The sequence below is a fragment of the Myotis myotis genome, unplaced genomic scaffold (genome assembly GCF_014108235.1).
Source record: "Myotis myotis isolate mMyoMyo1 unplaced genomic scaffold, mMyoMyo1.p scaffold_m19_p_16, whole genome shotgun sequence".
Taxonomy (NCBI): Eukaryota; Metazoa; Chordata; class Mammalia; order Chiroptera; family Vespertilionidae; genus Myotis; species Myotis myotis.
In genome coordinates, this window is record NW_023416320.1 from 13,076,710 (window position 1) to 13,094,903 (window position 18,194).

General features: G+C 47.9%; 1 long non-coding RNA gene across 2 annotated transcripts; it reads right to left on the reverse strand.

Annotated features, from left to right (window-relative positions):
• Positions 1 to 518: 518 nt before the first annotated feature.
• LOC118670672 lies at positions 519 to 7,544 on the reverse strand. Of its 2 annotated transcripts, none has more exons than XR_004972431.1 (5): positions 7,389 to 7,544; positions 4,714 to 4,924; positions 2,137 to 2,325; positions 1,096 to 1,179; positions 519 to 902 (listed from the first exon to the last, which is right to left on the reverse strand). It is a non-coding gene; the product is annotated as an uncharacterized LOC118670672 (long non-coding RNA). The 2 variants fall into 2 exon arrangements; XR_004972430.1 differs by having other exon boundaries at positions 519 to 915.
• Positions 7,545 to 18,194: the final 10,650 nt, after the last annotated feature.

Sequence of the window (18,194 nt, forward strand, 5' to 3'; positions counted from 1 at the left end):
ACATATTGATGTAGTTCTATTAAAATATAACATTACATATGGTTTTAATCTTTCCTATTAAATTTTGTTTTGCAAAAATGGGACATTATTATACATATAATTTTATGGGGTTTTTACTTAGGAATACACTGACTATTTTACCATTTCAGTAATATTCTTTTACAATATTATTATTAATATAATTTTATATTCTATATGAAGACATCATAATTTGCTTAACCAGTCTTTTATTTTGGTTATTTAGGCTGTTTTGAGTTTTTGTCATAAATAATGTTGCCAATTAACTTTCTTACAAATAGATCTCTGATTTGACACACAGGGCCTGACTGGAAACAGGTGGCACACTAAAACTGGGTAATTTTTAATTTATTTTATTTTTGTTAGTATATTTTTATTGATTTCAGAGAGGAAGGGAGAAGGAGAGAGAGAGAGAGAGAAACATCAATGATGAAAGAGAATCATTGATCAGCTGCCTCCTGCACGCCCCCCACTGGGGACCGAGCCCACAACCTGGGCATGTGCCCTTGACTGGAATTGAACCTGGGATCCTTCAGTTGGCAGGCCAACGCAGTATCCACTGAGCCAAACCAGCCAGGGCTAAAATTGGGCAATTAAGGGGCATCTTATAAAAGGACAATGTACAAAGGCATTAAACCAGCGAGGGACAGTACAGTGCTAGGGATACTACCACCCCTAGACTGGAGGGGAGAGGGAGGAGCCATCACCAGGACCTGGAGATGGTGTATGGGGAGGGTCACCTGACTGGAGAGTCAGCAGAGGAACCCGGGGAAACGGTGTCCGCCCATGACTCTCATCAGCAGGGCCCAGCCAGAAACCAGAGGCCAGTCCACACACGTCAGCCCCCAGGGGCACAGAAGGATGGCGAAGAGTAGACAGTGGATCTGGAGAAGCAAACTGAGGTTTTTGTACCATAAAGAAGTGTGTTAACATTTCCACATCAATAACAGTGTGAAAAAGCACCCATTTCTCTATCATACCCACACAGAGACTGGGCAGTACCCCTTGTAGGAGGTTGAATAATGACTCTCAACAATATCAGGTCTGTAATCCCTGGAACCTCTAAGTATTGTTTACCTTATATTGAAGAAAGGTCTTTGCAGATGTGACTAAATTAAGGATCTTGCAAAGTGGATCCTGTGTGCAATCACAGCTGTCCTTCTAAGAGAGAGGTAAGAAGACAAAGTAATGTCACACAAAGCAGATTGGAGTCATATGGCCACATCCCAAGGAATGCCAACAGCCACCAGAAGTCTGCGTTTGACCCCAATTTCAACATTTATTTATAAGCTTAGGGACCTCGGACAATTTCCTTCATCTCTCTAAGCGTTGGGTTCCCATTTGTAAAGTAATGATAATATCTCCTACCTAGTTGTGTTCACAGGGTTAGATGAACTAATAAAGCCAATATACTGGACTCCTCCCCTTCATTGATCTAGCAAAGGGTCAGCAAATTTTTCTCAAAAGGGCCACCTTGTAAAGATTTTAGGCTCTGCAAGCCATGCAGTCTCTGTTGCAACTACTCAGCTTTGTTGTTGCAGCCCCAAAGCAGTCATAGGCAGTACGTTAATGAAAGAGCATGGCTGTGTCAGTAAAACTTTATTAAAACAGTCAGTGTGCAGGATTCGCCTCACAGGCTGTAGTTTGCCAGTCCTCGATCTAGATGAGAGAGGAGTCAGCAAATTAGAGCCCGTGGGCCAAATCTGGCCTGCTTCCTGTTTTTGAAGCTTGTGAACTAAAGATGATTTTTACATTTGGGGGAAAAAAATGGTTGGAAAACACAAAAGAAGAAGATTTATGACATGTGAAACTTATATGAAATTCAAGTTTCAGTGTCCATAAATAAAGTTTTATTGGCACACACTCATCTGTTTATGTCTGAGCGATGGCTGCTCCCATGCATGCTACAATGGCACAGATGAGTAGTTGTAACAGATGGTAGGTGGCACCCTCTTTGATCTACAGTGCTGCCCAGTGGCTGTTGTATATAAAGAAATGGGTTGGTCTTTGTTCCTAGATCCTGGGAGGTATCTTCTAAGTTCAGAGTTTCCCAAGTGACAGGAGTATCTCTGTTATGCTTGGTGGTTACTGATGGTTTATGCTAATAAGGTGACTTACCGTGAACTTATGCCGGACAGTTTATGCTGATGAGATGAGGCAGAATGGGGACAGGCCACACCAGGAAGATTAATCACGTGATTAGAACCATTTGGGGTGGATATCAGCATGATCTCTGGGGCAGGAAGAGGAGGGAGGAGAGCTGGAGATTGACTTCATCCTCTTGCTCATTGAGTCAATGAATCATGTCTGCATAATGAAACTCCAATAAAAACTCTAAACACAGACCGTGGGTGAGCTTCCCTGGTTGTTGAAACGCATCAGTGTGCTGCGAGAGTGGCACAGCTGAGGACGGGGAAAGCTTCATGTTTGCCACCCTCCCGATTTCTCTCTTGCTTCTCTTCATTGGGCTAATCCTGATTTGTATTTTTTATTATAAGACTGTAACCGTAAGTGTAGCACTTTCCTGAGTTTTGTGAGTCATTCTAGTGAATGATTGAACCTCGGGGAGTAATGGGAACCCCAAAATTTGTAGCCAATCGGTTAAAGGTAGATATCTTGGGAACCCCAGAGATTGAGACTGGTGTCTGATGTGAAAGACGTTTTGTGGAGAATTGTGCCCTTAACCTGTGAAATCCGACCTAACTCCAGGTAGCATCAGAATTGCATTGCAACAGTGCACCACAAGTTGCAGGTGCCGTGGTCGTTACAACTGGACAGTATTTTGAGAGTCAACACTATCACTACGTGGTGGCATTCATAGGGTTTTTTTTCACTTTATATGTTGATAATATGTGCATACCTGTCATGTCAAAACAAAAAGGGAAAAATGGACTCGGAATGTCACATTTTTAGACACAGTGAAGTGTGGATTATTTTGATATTGAACCTGATGGCAAAGCATGTAGTGATTCTATAGCTACACTAAAAGAATACAGTATACATCGAAATCACTAGACTAGGCACACATCACTATTTTCCCAAAGTCACAGAAAAGCAACAATCAGAAAAATCACAGAATTTAAAATGGCATATCTCACGACAACAGAATTTCTTCACAAAAATAAAAAACAAAAAGGAGGCTGCAACCAAAGTGGCTCATTTTTGAGTGGCCCATCATTAGCCAAGCAGGAATTGCCATTTATTAATGGCGAGTTAATGAGATGATATTTGATTATAGCAGCCAAGGAAATATGTCCAGAGAAAATGAACATGTTTAAGTCTATTAGATTTTCTTAAATTACTTGAAGATTTGAGGACTTTGGGAGCAACATTAGTAGTCAATTAAAAAAACAAACAAATGATTTTGAGTGGTTTTCTTTGGCCCATAATGAGTTGATAGATGTTACAGATAATACTCAATTGTTAATCTGAGAAGTCCATGCCAAGTCTGAAGTGGCTAAAGAATTAGCCTCGATGAATAGTCTGTACAGAACAACTAAAAGTGAGAATATTTTCCAAAAAGTTGAGAAAATGAGTTCAGTACAACCTGAAGTGGAATCTGCTAAGATGTGTTACAAATGATGATGGGGGAAAAATAATATGTGTGGAGCAGAAAAATAGTTAGTTGGGGAAATTTACAAAGCTTGTGAAGATTCAGGGTATTGAAAACCTATGGTTATTCGTCATACTGCTCATCAGCTGTTACGTGGAGGAAATCCTTGCATCTATCATGTGTTACTGAACCAGTAGAGTCAGTTGTTGTTGTGAACTTAACTCTTGCCAGTTCCATGAATTTTTGTCAAAAATGGAAGCTAAGTCCTGGTTGGTGTGGCTTAGTGGTTGGAGCATGAGCCCGCACACCGAAGGGTCAGGGGTTTGATTCCTGGTCAAAAACCAGCATAACTTTTGACGCCCCCAAAACGTAACCACTAATAGCCTACTGTTGACCAGAAGCCTTACTGATAACATAAAGCATCGATTAACACATATCTAGTATGTTATATTTTTTATATACTGTACTCCTACAATAAAATAAGCTAGGGGGAAAATGTTATTTAAAAATCATAAGGAAGAGAAAATACATTTCTAGTATTTACTGAAAAAAACCTGCATAGAAGTGGACCCATGCAATTCAAACTCATGTTTTTTTTTTTTTTTTTTTTTTTTTTTTTTTTTTTTTATTGCTTAAAGTATTACAAAGGGTATTACATATGTGTCCATTTTATCCCCCCGCCCTAGACAGTCCCCTAGCCTCCCCTATCCCCCAATGTCTTATGTCCACTGGTTATGCTTCTATGCATGCATACAAGTCCTTTAGTTGATCTCTTACCCCCCTACCTCCTGCCCCGCAACCCTCCCCGGCCTTCCTGCTGCAGTTTGACAATCTGTCAAACTCATGTTTTGAAGGGTCCTCTGTAGTTTGAAAAACAATGGTTCGCGTGTAAAGGAGTGTGTGCTCGTTTGTCTCAAAGCCGAATGGCCTCCTCCTTTTGGTTTGGCTGCTCAGTTCACCCCAGAGGAACCCTCTGCTGGGTTTCCACACCCCTCCTTCGACCTGATTCCAAAACCTTCAGTTCTATTCTACGCATAACCAAGGCTCCTCTGTAAGATGGATGGTGTAATCGTTTCCTAGGTCTGCCCTAACGAATTAGCATAAACTAGATGGCTCATAACAGTGGAAATTTATTTGCTCACAGTTCTAGAAGCCAGAAGTCTGAAACCAAGCTTTCAGCAGGGCCATGCTCCCTCTGAAACCTGCTGGGGAATCTGTCCTTGCCTCCTCCTAGCTTCTGGTGGTGCGCCAGCAAGCTCCGTCATTCCTCGGCTTGTAGAGGCAGCACTCCACTCCTGTCCTGACGTGGCATTCCCGTGTGTCTTCCCGTCGTCTTGTGTGTTCTAATTTCCCCTTTTTATAAGAATACCAGCAAGATTGGATTAGAGCCCGCCCTAGTGACCTCATTTTAACTTGATTCCCTCTATAAAAGCCCTATTTCTGTATAAGATCATATTCTGAAGTACTGGGGTTGGGACTTTTCAGGGGGACAAATTCAACCCATAACAGATGGCAATGAAGAATGTCCAATCTGCTAGGGCTTAAAAGACTGCTAAGCACCCCAGGCCTCAGGGCTATGGAAGGGTGTGAGTCCCTGCACCGGGTTGGAGAAGGGAACCAGCATGTGTTGCGTGCCGTTATGTGCATGGTTCTGTATTAAGCACATTGCAGACACCACCTGTTAAATCCACACCATCCCCTTGGGATGCAGATGCTATTGTGTCCATTTTACAGATGAGAAAACTGAGGCTAGGTCAGGTCATTAGGCTAGGATTTGATCAATTTGGGATTCTAGTTGTGGTCTGCTCAGGAAAGTGGGTTTGCTGTTCATGCTGGTAACTATGTCACTTCCATTCCCACAATATCCGTGGACTCTTGGTGAGTTTTAGAATCTAGTCAGTGATGAGGGTGATAGCTAATCCCCTCTCCTAGTTTCAGACATGACCCACTGGGTTGCATCCTTTATCCAGACTTAACCATGAGCATCATATGAAAGCAGAAGTGAAATATTTTGCCCTTTTCACAAGGTTGTCACACTGTCAGAGTTTTATAACCAGGCACTGAATTGCAAGGCTGATTTCTGAGCAGCCAACATGTGCCGGAAGATGTTTTCAAATGAGGAATCACCTGCAACTCCATGCCACTGAGACACGTCAGAGATAGTATCAGAAATCTTCACCCTGTGCCAGGCCCTGAGTCTGGGCATGCACATATATTTTCTTGTTTAATTATCGAAAACTAGAGGCCTGGTACACGAACTCGTGCATGGGTGGGGTCCGGCCAGCCCACCCCGAATCGGGGCTGCATGGGGGAGGGGCTGCAGGCAGTTGGCAGGCCGGCCCCACCCCCCGATTGATCGATTGATCGGGGTGAAGGGGGCTGATCGGAGGCAGGGCCGCTGGTGGTTGGTGGGCCCACCCCTCCCCCTGGTCGAACTTCCAGTAGAACTCCTGGTTGAGGGGACAATTTGCATATTAGCTTTTATTATATAGGATGCCCAATGAGATTGGTATTCTGGTTGCAGTTCCAGATAAAAAAAATGGAGGCCCAGGATTTTTGTTTGATTTGAAAGCCCTGCTCTGAATTATGATGGCCCACCAGTTACACTTACACACACACACACACACACACACACACACACACACACTACTACCAATAACAACAACAAACACTAGCAGTGTTCAAACCCACAGGGATCCAAAGACCTTCACCGTGAGGGTGTTGAAGCCTCGCTCTCCAGAACCAGAGGGCCTTCCCCCCACCCACGCGGCACTACAGGAATGGCTCATCTGCCAGGGGCCTTTCCCGGAGCCTGACCAGGTGGCTATTTCGAATTGAATGTCAAAATACGCAGACAGAGGTTTCTCTTGGGGCTGCCTTTCCTTTGTCTCCCCGTCCACCCCCACCCTCTCTGTGCCTTGTACTTGTTAACAGTGCGGGCTTACCCAGCACTTTTTATTTTTAGGATCTCAAAAGGTTGGAACAAGACATTTTTATTATTTCCACGTGCTCATGACGGGGGAAATCAAAATCACAACGACTCTTATGATCATGACGACTTGGATGGTTTTGCAGCAAACAATTCAAAATAGCAGCAGCCTTGGCTGGCGGGTGGTGTGCCTGGCTGGGCGGTGAGGATGGCTGCGGGCTAGATGGGCTGACCTGCCCCCAGGACTGGGGGCGGGGATGGGGGGGTGGGGAGGTGGGGGGTTGAACTGTGTGAAAACAGTTCCTTCCTGCCTTTGCTCTGAGGAGGACGCTGGGGACCGGCAAGGCCCACAGCTGGGCTGCCTCAGCTGATGCTCACGGGCGTTAGCCATTTTAATCATTTCAAATTCATTTCAAACACTAGGAATCGCCGTTTGCCACTGCCTCTGTTGTTTTTTTCCTTTTCTTTTTCCACAGACATATTAATATGGATGTGGCTAGCAGGTTCCAGGCTTTGAATGGTGCTCATTAAGTCACAGCTGGCTGGGAATACTTGTCAGTCTATGCCTTTATTTCGCAAGCCGGTTTCATTGGGAAATTAAAATGGGCTCCTCCGGGCAGCCCCTTGCCTGCAAGCGAAGCAGCCTTCCCCTCGGGGAGGGGAGCCTGTGTTCCCGTTCGCTCTCTTCTCAGAAGAAACACACATATAATTCCAGGAATGAAGACATTGAGTTTGGTGATCACCCTCACAAAAAGAAAGCCCTTGAACTAACCCTGGTGGGGGAACATTCCATCCAGCGGTTCCTGCAGGGGTTTTCTGCACCCACCCGCACCCCCTATCCATTGAGGGAACAGCCCGCCTGCTTGGGGATGTCCCCTTGTCACTCACCAGTTTCTGAGTGGAAGCGTGGCCGGCCCCGGGGCCCCGGCGTTGCACACTTGCCTCTGCTGAAGTGCATGGTTTGTTTTCCAAACTCGGCACTGTGTTTATTTTATTTTTTTAAAGAGCTAAGGAAAAGGCTGATTCATGATTACCCCAGAGGCATTCCTTCAGGCAGTGGTTCTCAACCTTGGCTGCCCATTAGAATCACCTGGGAATCTTGTTAAAATCCTGATTTCTGGGCCTCATCCTCCGGAAATTCTGTTTCTTTGTTATGGGGCGGGGCCACAACATTAGTAACAAAGAAACAGAATTTCCTGAGGATGAAGCCCAGAAATCAGGATTTTTAAAAAGATTCCCAGGGGATTCTAATGTGCAGCCAAGGTTGAGAACCACTGCCTGAAGGGATGCTAATACCCTCAAGACCAGCCCTCCCCCTGGGAGGGGTCAAGACAGGAAAACCTCTTTGGCTTCAGTAAAACGAGCTCAGTCAAATAAATCCCCTGGGAAGCAAGCTGTTAACAAAGGGACTCCCAGGCCCACCCGGGGTCTGCGGGAACAGAACCCGGCCGGCAGGGGCCGACAATGGGCCTTTTCACAGCTGCCCGGGGGGTCATTTGCATCCCAAGTTTGGGAGCCAGTGAGAGGGGGACACCCACTCATTGTCTGGGGGAGGGGGAGGGGAGGGAGGGCGAGGGTTAGGGTGTAACCCTGAGTCACTCTGCACTGGTGAGCCTGCCCTTTGATTGGACGCAGCTGAGCTCCCCTGGCAGCCTGGTGCTTCATTGGGAAATGACAAATTAGAAAATGATGTGCAATTAAGCCCTCCGCGAGGCAGCTCATCGGCTCACCCCCTCCTGTGCCTCAGAGTCCGGCTGTGTCCCTGGGTCATCGAGAATGTCCCCGGGACTCCCGCGTCCTGCGGGCTGACGGGTGACAGAGCAGAAGCCCTCAGAGCTGCTGCCTGCCAACCCGGAAGCCTGCGGCCGCCCCCGGCTGGGCTCAGACTCCCCGACGCTGCCGACGGGAAGCCGGCACGTCCACAGATGTGTTTGTAGTGGTTTCCAAAAGTCAGCCCAGCCCAGCCCAGCCCGAGTCTGGATCTGGCTGGCGGATTAAACATACAGAGTCCTGGGCCCCAGCCCAGAGTCACTGGTGGAGTGCCTTGGAGGCTGAGCCCTGCCATCTGTATTCATAGCAGCGCCCCCACTCACCCCCCCCCTCCCCACCCCGCCGCCCCTCCCGGGTAACAGACAGCACTGCTTGCGGGATCAGGAGGTGATTAGAAAGGAGCCCACAGAGAAGTCGATGTGAAGAGCAGAAAGGAGCCATCGCGTGGCGGGCGCTGGGAGAGCCTGCAGCCCGCAGCCACCAGATGTCCTAACGAGGGACCACATCACGAGACGGAGAAGAAAGGCGTCCCTTCGAAGGAGGCTGTGGGGGCCCACATTTGTTTTGCTCCCATTTCACGCCAGGAGCTTCGGGAAAGAGGGGAGGGTGGGACGGAGAAGACTGGGGTTGCACAAGCTGCTGGCTCTGCTGAGGGTTTTTCTCTTTCTTTTTTTTAAAGGGATATTTCCAGTGTGTGCTGTAAAAGATGCTGGGGGGGCGGGGGGGAGAAAGAAAAAGCCCTGATTTGTAACGTTTGATGATTTCCCTCAAGTGAATATTCCTTCCATGGTCCAATTTCAAGCCACCCATGTGATGCCACTGAGCGTGAGGTTCGGGGGAGAGGCCCGATCTGTGCTCCAGCCACCTCGGGACAGTCCCTAATTCAAAGGACGTCCTCCAGCATGATCTGCAGCCACAGCACCAACTGGCCACCCTGGTATCCCCGTGGGACAGGGACAGGCAGGGGAATGAAGGAGTCTTCAACCTGGATGCCTGCTCCTGGGGTTGGCTGACAGACAGTGGTATGAGAGTCTAAGGTGCACACTAGCCCTAACCCTACACTCAGTGATGCCACACTGCTGGCCTGAAACCAGCCACAGTCAGAGTATTGACAACATGGTAACTGGCAAACCTGTAAATCAGGCCATTGTCCCTGGAGAGCTGGCTGCACAGATCTATCACCACATCACCGCTGGCCAGTCATCCCACTGAGAGGCCGGGTCCTAACCACCTGTCTTAGTTCAGCTCCGGCTGCCCTGACAAAATCCCACAGACCGGGTGGCTGAGGCAACAGAAATGGATTTTCTCACCGTTCTGGAGACTGGAAGCCCAAGATCAGAGCGTGGGCAGGGTTGGTTTCTCAGTGGCCTGGTCCTTGGCTTGCAGATGGCCTTCCTCCCACCGAGTCCTCACCTGGCCTTGACTGTGTGTGCGCCACACGGGTGTCTCTCCCAGGCTTTTAAGGACGAAAGTCCTATTGAAGTATGACCTCGTTTGACCTGAATTCCCTCGTTAAAGGCCCAGTGTCCAATTCGCACAGGGGGTTAGGACTTCAACGTAGGGATTTTGAAGGAGACACAAACCGTGTCACAGCTCCATGTTCCAGGCAGTGTTTCGGTGACATCATCATATGTCTGTTCAAATAGGTTGCCGTCCCTGTCTTGACCAACTCACAGCTCACATGTCCATGTATGTCCAGGGCAGTGTAGGTGTGGGCATTTCAAGCCCTCTGCCACGGTGGAGCAAGGGAAGGGCTTATAATTCTGGGGAATGAAGGAGTCTTCAACCTGGCAACTGTGAGCCACACAGCCAGCGGTTAGGAAACAGTTGTCTTTCCCCAGGAGCCCCGGGGAGACGTGGTGTCAGAGCCTGGGTGTCAACGCCTGCATCACTTACAACTTCGTGCAGCAGAGCAGAGGAGCCAGGGCCTGCTCCGAATGCCCTGTTGTCCGGTATAGGTGCCGGTTGCCTTGTGAAAACCCACCAGGCTGTACACCGAGGTGTCACTATTCTATGTGGATGTTGCTCTTCAGTAAAATTTACATTCAGTAAAAGAAGGCCCTCCTGCCACTGTGGGATTTGCCCCTCCCCCCCCCCCCCCCCCCCCCCCCACGTCTGCCCGCCTGCATCTCCCCTTCCTTCTCCTCCCACTCCTCTCCTGGAGGCCACGGGTCCTGTTGGTTGGTGTCTAAGGCACAGGATGTGAGCTGTGGGGCTGCCCGGCCCCTGTCCCCTCAGGGTTCACTCCCCTGGGTCCCTCTCTCTGTCCATCATTTTTGAAATGAGAGAATTTCCTCCCTAAGAGAAATCCTTGTGCCAGCTTCTGGGAATACAATGTTCCTCCCGCTGGAAGCGATGGGAGGGCTCACAGGGGAGCAGGCAGCCCGCAGAGGTGGGTGGTGGTGGCGCCTGGAGCCACAGGGCCAGCACAGTGCGTTTTCTGCGTCTGGGACTTGCGCCCTGGGCAGCCGTGGAGACGTCACTGCTCTGTTCTCACCTGTGAAAAAGCCACAATGTTGGCACCTACATCAAAGGGTCAGCAGGGAAGACTCAAGGCACAAACGCAGGACCAGCACCTAGAATGTTGTCTGGGATATGCAGCTACCATTACTGCCATAGGGGAGGAAGAATGTTCCTGCCACCCTTCTAGGGTCTTTGTCTGGTCGAATAATTGAATTAGCAGGAGAAACAAGTATAATTACATCCTGAGCTAAGGAGCGGGAGAGGGCCTGAGGGTCCGGAGAGGAGAAGGTAATTCATAGGGCGATTAGAAGAGCAGGTGTTGGTAATTAGACATGTGTCCTGCCACACATCTGGGTCATTCCAATGAAAATTATCTCTGGTGATAGGGCTCTTTCTGGGTCAGACCGCTCCCTAAATTCTCTTAAGCAGTTAAGGGGGGCGGGGGTAAGTTTTTCTTGAATCTGCTGGGTATGTATTTATTATTTTTGAATTTTCAATTGCAGTTTACACTCAGTATTATTCTGTATCAGTTTCAGATGTACAACACAGTGGTTAGAAAACCATGTCCCTTTCCAGAGTGGTCCCCCCACTACTTCAAGGACCCCTCTCACCCATTCCTGTTTATCTCGATATTATCGACTGTATTCCCTATGCTGTAATCTACATCTCTGTGACTATTCTGCAGCCACCAATTTGTGCTGCTTAATCCCTTCTCCTTTGTCACCCAGTCCCCCAACCCAGCTGCCAGTCTGTTCTCTGTGTCAGAGTGCAGTTTGTTTGTTTGTTTTGTTCATTAGATTCAACAAATAAGTGAAATCATATGGTATTTGTCTTTCACCAACTGGCTTATTTCACTTAGCCTCATATTCTCCAGATCCATCCATGCTGTCACAAAGGGTAAGATCTCCTCCTTTTTTTACAGCTACGTAGTATTCCACTGTATGAATGTACCACAGCTTTTTTATCCACTCATCTACTGATGGGCACTTGGGCTGCTTCTAAACCTTCGCTATTATAAATAATGCTACAGTGAACATAGGGGTGCATATATTCTTTCAAATTAGTGTTTCGGGGTTTTTTGCAGATATATTCCCAGAAGTAGAATCTCTGAGTCATAAGGCAAGCCCACTTTTAATTTTTTTAAGAACATCCACACTGTTTTCCGTAGTGGTTGCACCAGTCTGCATTCCCACCAACAGTGCATGAGGGTTCCCTTTACACCACATCCCCATACTTAAGACTGCAACATGAATCTGTTGTTTACTGATTTACTGATAATCGCCATTCTGACAGGTGGGAAGTGATATCTCATTGTGGTTTCGATTTGCATCTCTCGGATGATCAGTGATGTTGAGCAACTTTTCATATGTCTTTTGGCCACCTGTATGTCTTCCTTGGAGAAGTGTCTATAGTGTCTATTCAGACCTTCTGCCCACTTTCCAATTGAGTTGTTTGTTTTTCTGGTGTTGAGTTGTCTGAGTTCTTTATACATTTTGAATATTAACCCCTTATCAGATGTATCATTGACGAATATCTTCTCCCATTCAGGGGATTGTCCTTTTTTTTTGGTTGGTTTCCTTTGCTGTTCTGCCAGGTCCTGATTGCCTTTGGCTCATAATGATCCACGCACCAAAGTAGCACATTTCATCATGATGAAGACTGCTTTGAACCCTCGGCATACAGGATAGCTAAGGAAAAGCGCTCTGGCTTTGTGCGGTGTTGCTGTCATGCACCCTGGCCCTCTCCCCAGTTAAGACTGCAACATGAATCTAGGCAGGCGAGATGGAGCCACGGACAGATGCCATGCTGCACTGAGTCCAGGCTTCCCTCGAATCCGAGACTATGCTCCCTGCTCCTGGTGGTGAGTTCTTTCTCAAGAAGCAAATGGACCCTAGCAGGACTCACCACTCCAGGAAGCCAGACCCCTGCCTCAGAGGTTTGTAAAGTTTCACTCATAACAAATAAATGTCTCCCTTTCTTTTACACACCCACAGGTGTGCACACACACATCATTCACAACTGGACATTGAACTTTTAACTCTTCCTCCTCCTGAGCTCCAGGGTTGCTGTTGGCCTTTGGATGTTTGCTAGAAGAACAAATGAATGAGATACTCAATCAGCAACATGTGGAAACAGAAGCCTCCTCATTTGAGAGCTTCCAAGCAGGATCTAGAAGCCCTGAAGAGCCAAGGGCCCCACCATGGCAGCCTCTGTTTCTGAGTTCAAACTCCCATAGTCCACGTCCCCCCATGCCAAAGTCCCAGAGCAGGGAACCTGCCGACCAGCTGCTGTTGGGCTGAGTCACCCAGAACATTGGGTACAAAGAGGGTTTCTCGTACCCATAAATTTCTTGGTGCAGAAATTTATGCCCAGGGTGGAGGCAGGTCTTGTCTTAGGAGGACTTCAGCCAGAGTCCTCCATTCATTTCCCCAGACGGGTAGGAGAGGGTTCAATTCTTACAGAAGAGGTGAGTGCGTAGGCAGACTCCCCAAAAGTTCTACAACAGAGTTCTGCAATGTGAGGCTAAATCAAATGGTTTAGGAAGAGGTTAGTTATTGCAGCTTTGTGGCGTCACAGTGCAGTGCAACTTCCAGAATCCGAACTAAAGCAGCGATTCTCCACATGAGATCCCCCAACCCTTTCAGGGGTCTGAGCGGTCCTTCCTTTTTCAACTCCACATCTGTGTAAGGCTGGATTCTTTTATGCTTAAAGCAAACATATTGCACCTGGCCAGTGTGGCTCAGTGGTTGAGCATCGACCTATGAACCCGGAAGTCACGGTTCTATTCCCAGTCAGGACACAGGCCTGGGTTGTGGGCTCGATCCCCAGTGTGGGGTGTGCAGGAGGCAGCTGATCAATGTTTCTCTCTCATCATTAATGTTTCTATCTCTCTCTCCTCTCTCTCTCCCTTCATCTCTGAAATCATCTCTGAAATAATATATACATTTAAAAGGCAAACATATTGTAACAGAAGATAGGTCATGATGGATTGAAGGCAGAGGAGATATTTCAGCTGTCCTCTATGGAGCTGGACTTCAAACACATTTGTGAAAATGTAAAACAATGCCACTGTTCCCAACATTTGTTTTCTGAAAAGACTTCCCATAAAAAAAAATTACTTGTATTTATTATTATTTTTAAATGATTACATATTCTGTATATTTCTCAGCTTTGATTTCTAATATGGTAAATACCAATAAAACACACAGAACCAAAAGCTCTTTGAGGCCCTTGATAATTAAGGGTACAGTGGTCCTAAGAATAAGAAGTTTGAGAACCACTGACTGAGAGCAAGAAGACCGGTACCACACTCTCTCCTCGGTCTGTTTCCTTCCTCCTGGGGCCTCCTGACCTTCAGCCCAAAGGGACCCTGGGGCTTGGCCTCTGTCCAGCTCCTGGCGCTGGGAGTCCCACCTTGTTCTCTCTCTGCTGGGCTTCGCAGGGATGAGGAAGAGTCAGGGATCTGAATGTGCCTCAGCTCTCCAGGGAAAGCTGAGTCACCCAGAACATTGGGTACGAAGAGCGTTTCATAGCGCACAGCCTCTGCTTAAAAGCAACCCCAGCTGGAGGTAGGAAATCCACTTCCTGGGCAGAAAGACTTGGGTCGCCTTTGTGGGAACGTTTTGTTCTGAGCGCATTTTCCTCGGTAGGAATTGTCAGAGAAAGTTCTTGCTTCTCTGTAAGATCAGGCATCCATGCTGTGTGAGGGGGAAATCCTTGGTCAGGAATGCTCCTTTGGGAGAGGAAAACTTCCGTGCTGAGAGCAGAGAGAGGGCTTCAGGCGCTGGAGAGGCACTGAGCCACCCATCACAAGGTGACTGACTACCTCGGGCCACAGGCGGGGCCAGAGCGGGAAAGCACATCGCCAACACAACGTGCAGCAAACAAGCTCTAGGTGTGTGGACCGTGACAGAAGTGGGGAATCTGCAAGTCCTAAGGTTCAAGTCCAATTCCTCTCTCATCTTTCAGGTGAGAATAAAGCAACATTTTCTTCTCAAGGGTCCCTGGTCTTCAGAGACAGAGACCGGAGGCTGACTGACCCGGCGGCACCCTTGCCCTGTCGCTTGCTGTGTGAACTCTGTGCCTCAGTCTTCTTATCTGTAAATGGGGATAAAAAGTCCCTACTTCAGAGGGACATTGTGAGAATTAGCCTGGCACAGACTTGAACACCCATTAAGTGTGAAATATTATTACTCAAGTAAGTGTCTACTATGAGTCAGGCAGTTACGGTGGGGGCGGTGGTAGGAGCATAAAATTCTCAACCCCTGGCGCTAAGCGTGAAGAGGGCCCTTCTTTTTGTAGGACGGCGTGGAAATGTGCTCATAGGTTTGAATGATTCCAGTGTGAAGTTTAAGGAAGTGCAGGAAGTTTTTTGGCCTCTGTTTTCTAGAGCAATCCAAATTGCAGCTAACAATTTTTCTTGGAGAATTCATGAGTCTGAAGGGGAGGAAGGGCAGGTGGAGATATGAGAGAGTGGGAGAAAGAGTCAGACTGCAGTTGTCATGAAGGATCTGGAGAAACACAGGTTTGCACCCTGCCGTGGCCAGCTCCATCGTTTACACGGGGCACACGGGATGGGCCACCACAGGCACTTGGTATTCCTGCCCTCATTTCCAGCCTGTGTCTCCTGCCCCAGTTTTGGCACCAAAGTCCCACATCCCAGGAAAGCATTCAGTTCCAGGGCAAACCAGGATGGTGACCACTAACACCCCCATCCACTCCTCAAATCTGACTGAGGAAATTTACTCATGTAGTTACTTGGTGTATAAAATCCCATGACTCCTTCCCAATTAATGCCTGCATGATATTTGCTGAAGGAAAGAGGAAATCACCTCTTGAGATGCATATCAGACCTTGCCAGCCAAGAGCAACCTCCTGCTGCAACAACTTGGACCCCAAGTTGACTCACTCCTATGGGGTGCAGCTGTCAGAGTGATCTACCAACACCCTCCAGCTCCTTCTCCCTCACCTTCTTTAGAAGGAAGACATTTGTTAAAGGTCTAATGGGGTTGGGGGGCTGGACGGACCTGTGTGTTTGGTCATAGGAGTACTGGTTCTTCTAAACTAATAAGCGGGCACCCCATCCCCTATACAAGCCCCCAGTTCTTCCTTGCTTATCTGCCTGGGGTGCTTGAGCAAAGAATCCCTGTTAAAAAGAAAGGACCAATCCAAGGAGGACCAGTCCAGGCGGAACTGGTAGGTCAGCTGATACACCAGTAGACTTGTCCCATTCTGGCCTAGCTCCTGTCTCTGAACCCAGAAGTAGCTGCATCAAAGCCACCATTCCTGAAGGTCCTGCATAGGTCGATGCTCAACCACTGAGCCACACCAGGAGGTTATGGCCCGGCCGGTGTGGCTCAGTGGTTGAGCATCGACCTATGCACCAGGAGGTTATGGTTTGATTCCCGGTCAGGGCACATGCTCAGGTTGTGGGCTCGATCCCAGTGTGGGGTATGCAGGAGGCAGCCGATCAATGATTCTCTCTCATCATTGATGTTTTCTATCTCTCTCTCTCTCTCCCTCTCCTTTCCTCTCTGAAATCAATAACAATATATTTTTTTTAAAAAAGAAGGAAGCTAGTCTGGATGACTTCGTTTTTCCAAGCTAAGGTTCTGGGATTCTGACTTCAGTGAAGGCTCTCCTGCCCCAGGGACAGTCCATGGATAGGATGTTTTCAGACATCCCCCTCCCCCCCTCCCCCCCACTGTTGTCCTGTACCCACAGGACCTTCAGGAATGGTGGCTTTGATGCAGCTACTTCTGGGTTCAGAGACAGGAGCTGGGCCAGAATGGGACAAGTCTACTGGTGTATCAGCTGACCTACCAGTTCCGCCTGGACTGGTCCTCCTTGGACTGGTCCGGGGGCACAGGCTGTTGTTTAGAAGTATCAGACGCTGACAGGGTCGCTTAAGAGAGGCAGGCGTCTATTGGAAGGATATGGAGAGCTCACGTACTCAAAGGAAAGCTGAAGAACTAATTTGAAAATGACAGAATAGGACAGAAACGAAGGTATAGTATCGTCTCTTTGGATCCACTTCAGTATGAATCAGCGTCAGCAACTTTCAGTCTTTGAAAGTTCAAATTCCCAGAAGAGAAGCCGATTGGCCAGCTTTGGTTAATGCCCTGCCCCTTGACTGGGCAACCGTGTTGGTGGGACCCAATGGCAGAGGATGGGGTAGGAGGGAAGGTATTTTACTAAATGAAGATGCCATGGATGATGGGCAGGCCGAACTGTGGATGTTCACTACAGCAGACTTCGCAGCGGGACGGCTCTGAAGCCCACCTCAATGTTAGAGGCAGGGTCCAGAGGTGGGCTTAGCAATTCAATGCAGAGTTGCTAGTGTGACAGACATTTTTTCTTTATAAAATTGGTGACATCTTCTTTGAAGACACTTAGAAATCACAGAAAAGCCCGGAAAAGAGACATGTAAACGTTATCTGTCATCCCACAACTTAGGAATGCCAGTTCCTTTTTCAGGGTTTCTTTTCTCCTTGTATGAATTGCTGTTAACATAGCTGAGGACACATTGTGTATATCACTTTGCATTTGATGTGTAAGTGCCACACGCGGATCCAAAGCTGCTAGAGGAGAATCTTAGTGACATCGGCCCGGAGAATGGGCGCGACCTGCCACTGTCCTACCTGGCGGAAGAGGCAGAGGAGACCCTTTGTGGCCCACAGTTCCACCAACATGGGGGATCAGCACCCACTGTGCCCAGCCCGGGAAGTTGCCAAGGCCTGCCCTCCACCACAGAGGAGGCTCATTCTGCACACCAGCCAGGGTGGACGGGAGCTTCCACAGGCACAGCCTGTGTCAGAAGGGCACCCATCCTCATGTTAGCCCACGGAAGCCCCTTGTGTTTGTGCTTCCGGAAGCTGTGACTCTAGACTATTCCTGTGGGTTTCTGTTTTTTTATTTTTATTTATTTTTTATTTTTTCCATCACCTTTTATACCCCATATACCTTCCTCCTCTCCTCTCCCTCCCCCCGTTCTGCAGGTTTTGATGAGTGTCTATATTGTCCTTCTGACACGAACAGGTCACATTTCCATCTGATTTTTTTTTTTTCATTTTTTGTTTGTTTTGTTTTGTTTCTGATAATCCTCACCTGAGGATATTTTTCCATTGATCTTTTAGAGAGAGTAGAAGAGAGAAAGACAGAGCGAAACATCGATGTGAGAGAGACACAGCGATTGGTTGCCTCCTGCATGCGCCCTGACCAAGGCCAGGGCTGGTGAGGAGCCTGCAACCAAGATACATGCCCTTGACCGGAATAGAACCTGGGACCCGTTGGTCCACAGGGTGATGCTCTATCCACCGAGTCAAACCAGCTAGGGCTCCATCTGATCTTTAAAGGAGTCACCAGTACCTTTGTTAAGTCACTTGAAGTGATGTCGAGAAAATGCATCATGATGAAGACTGAAATCACTAGAAGGATGGGAAGGAAGGGTGGGAGAATCCT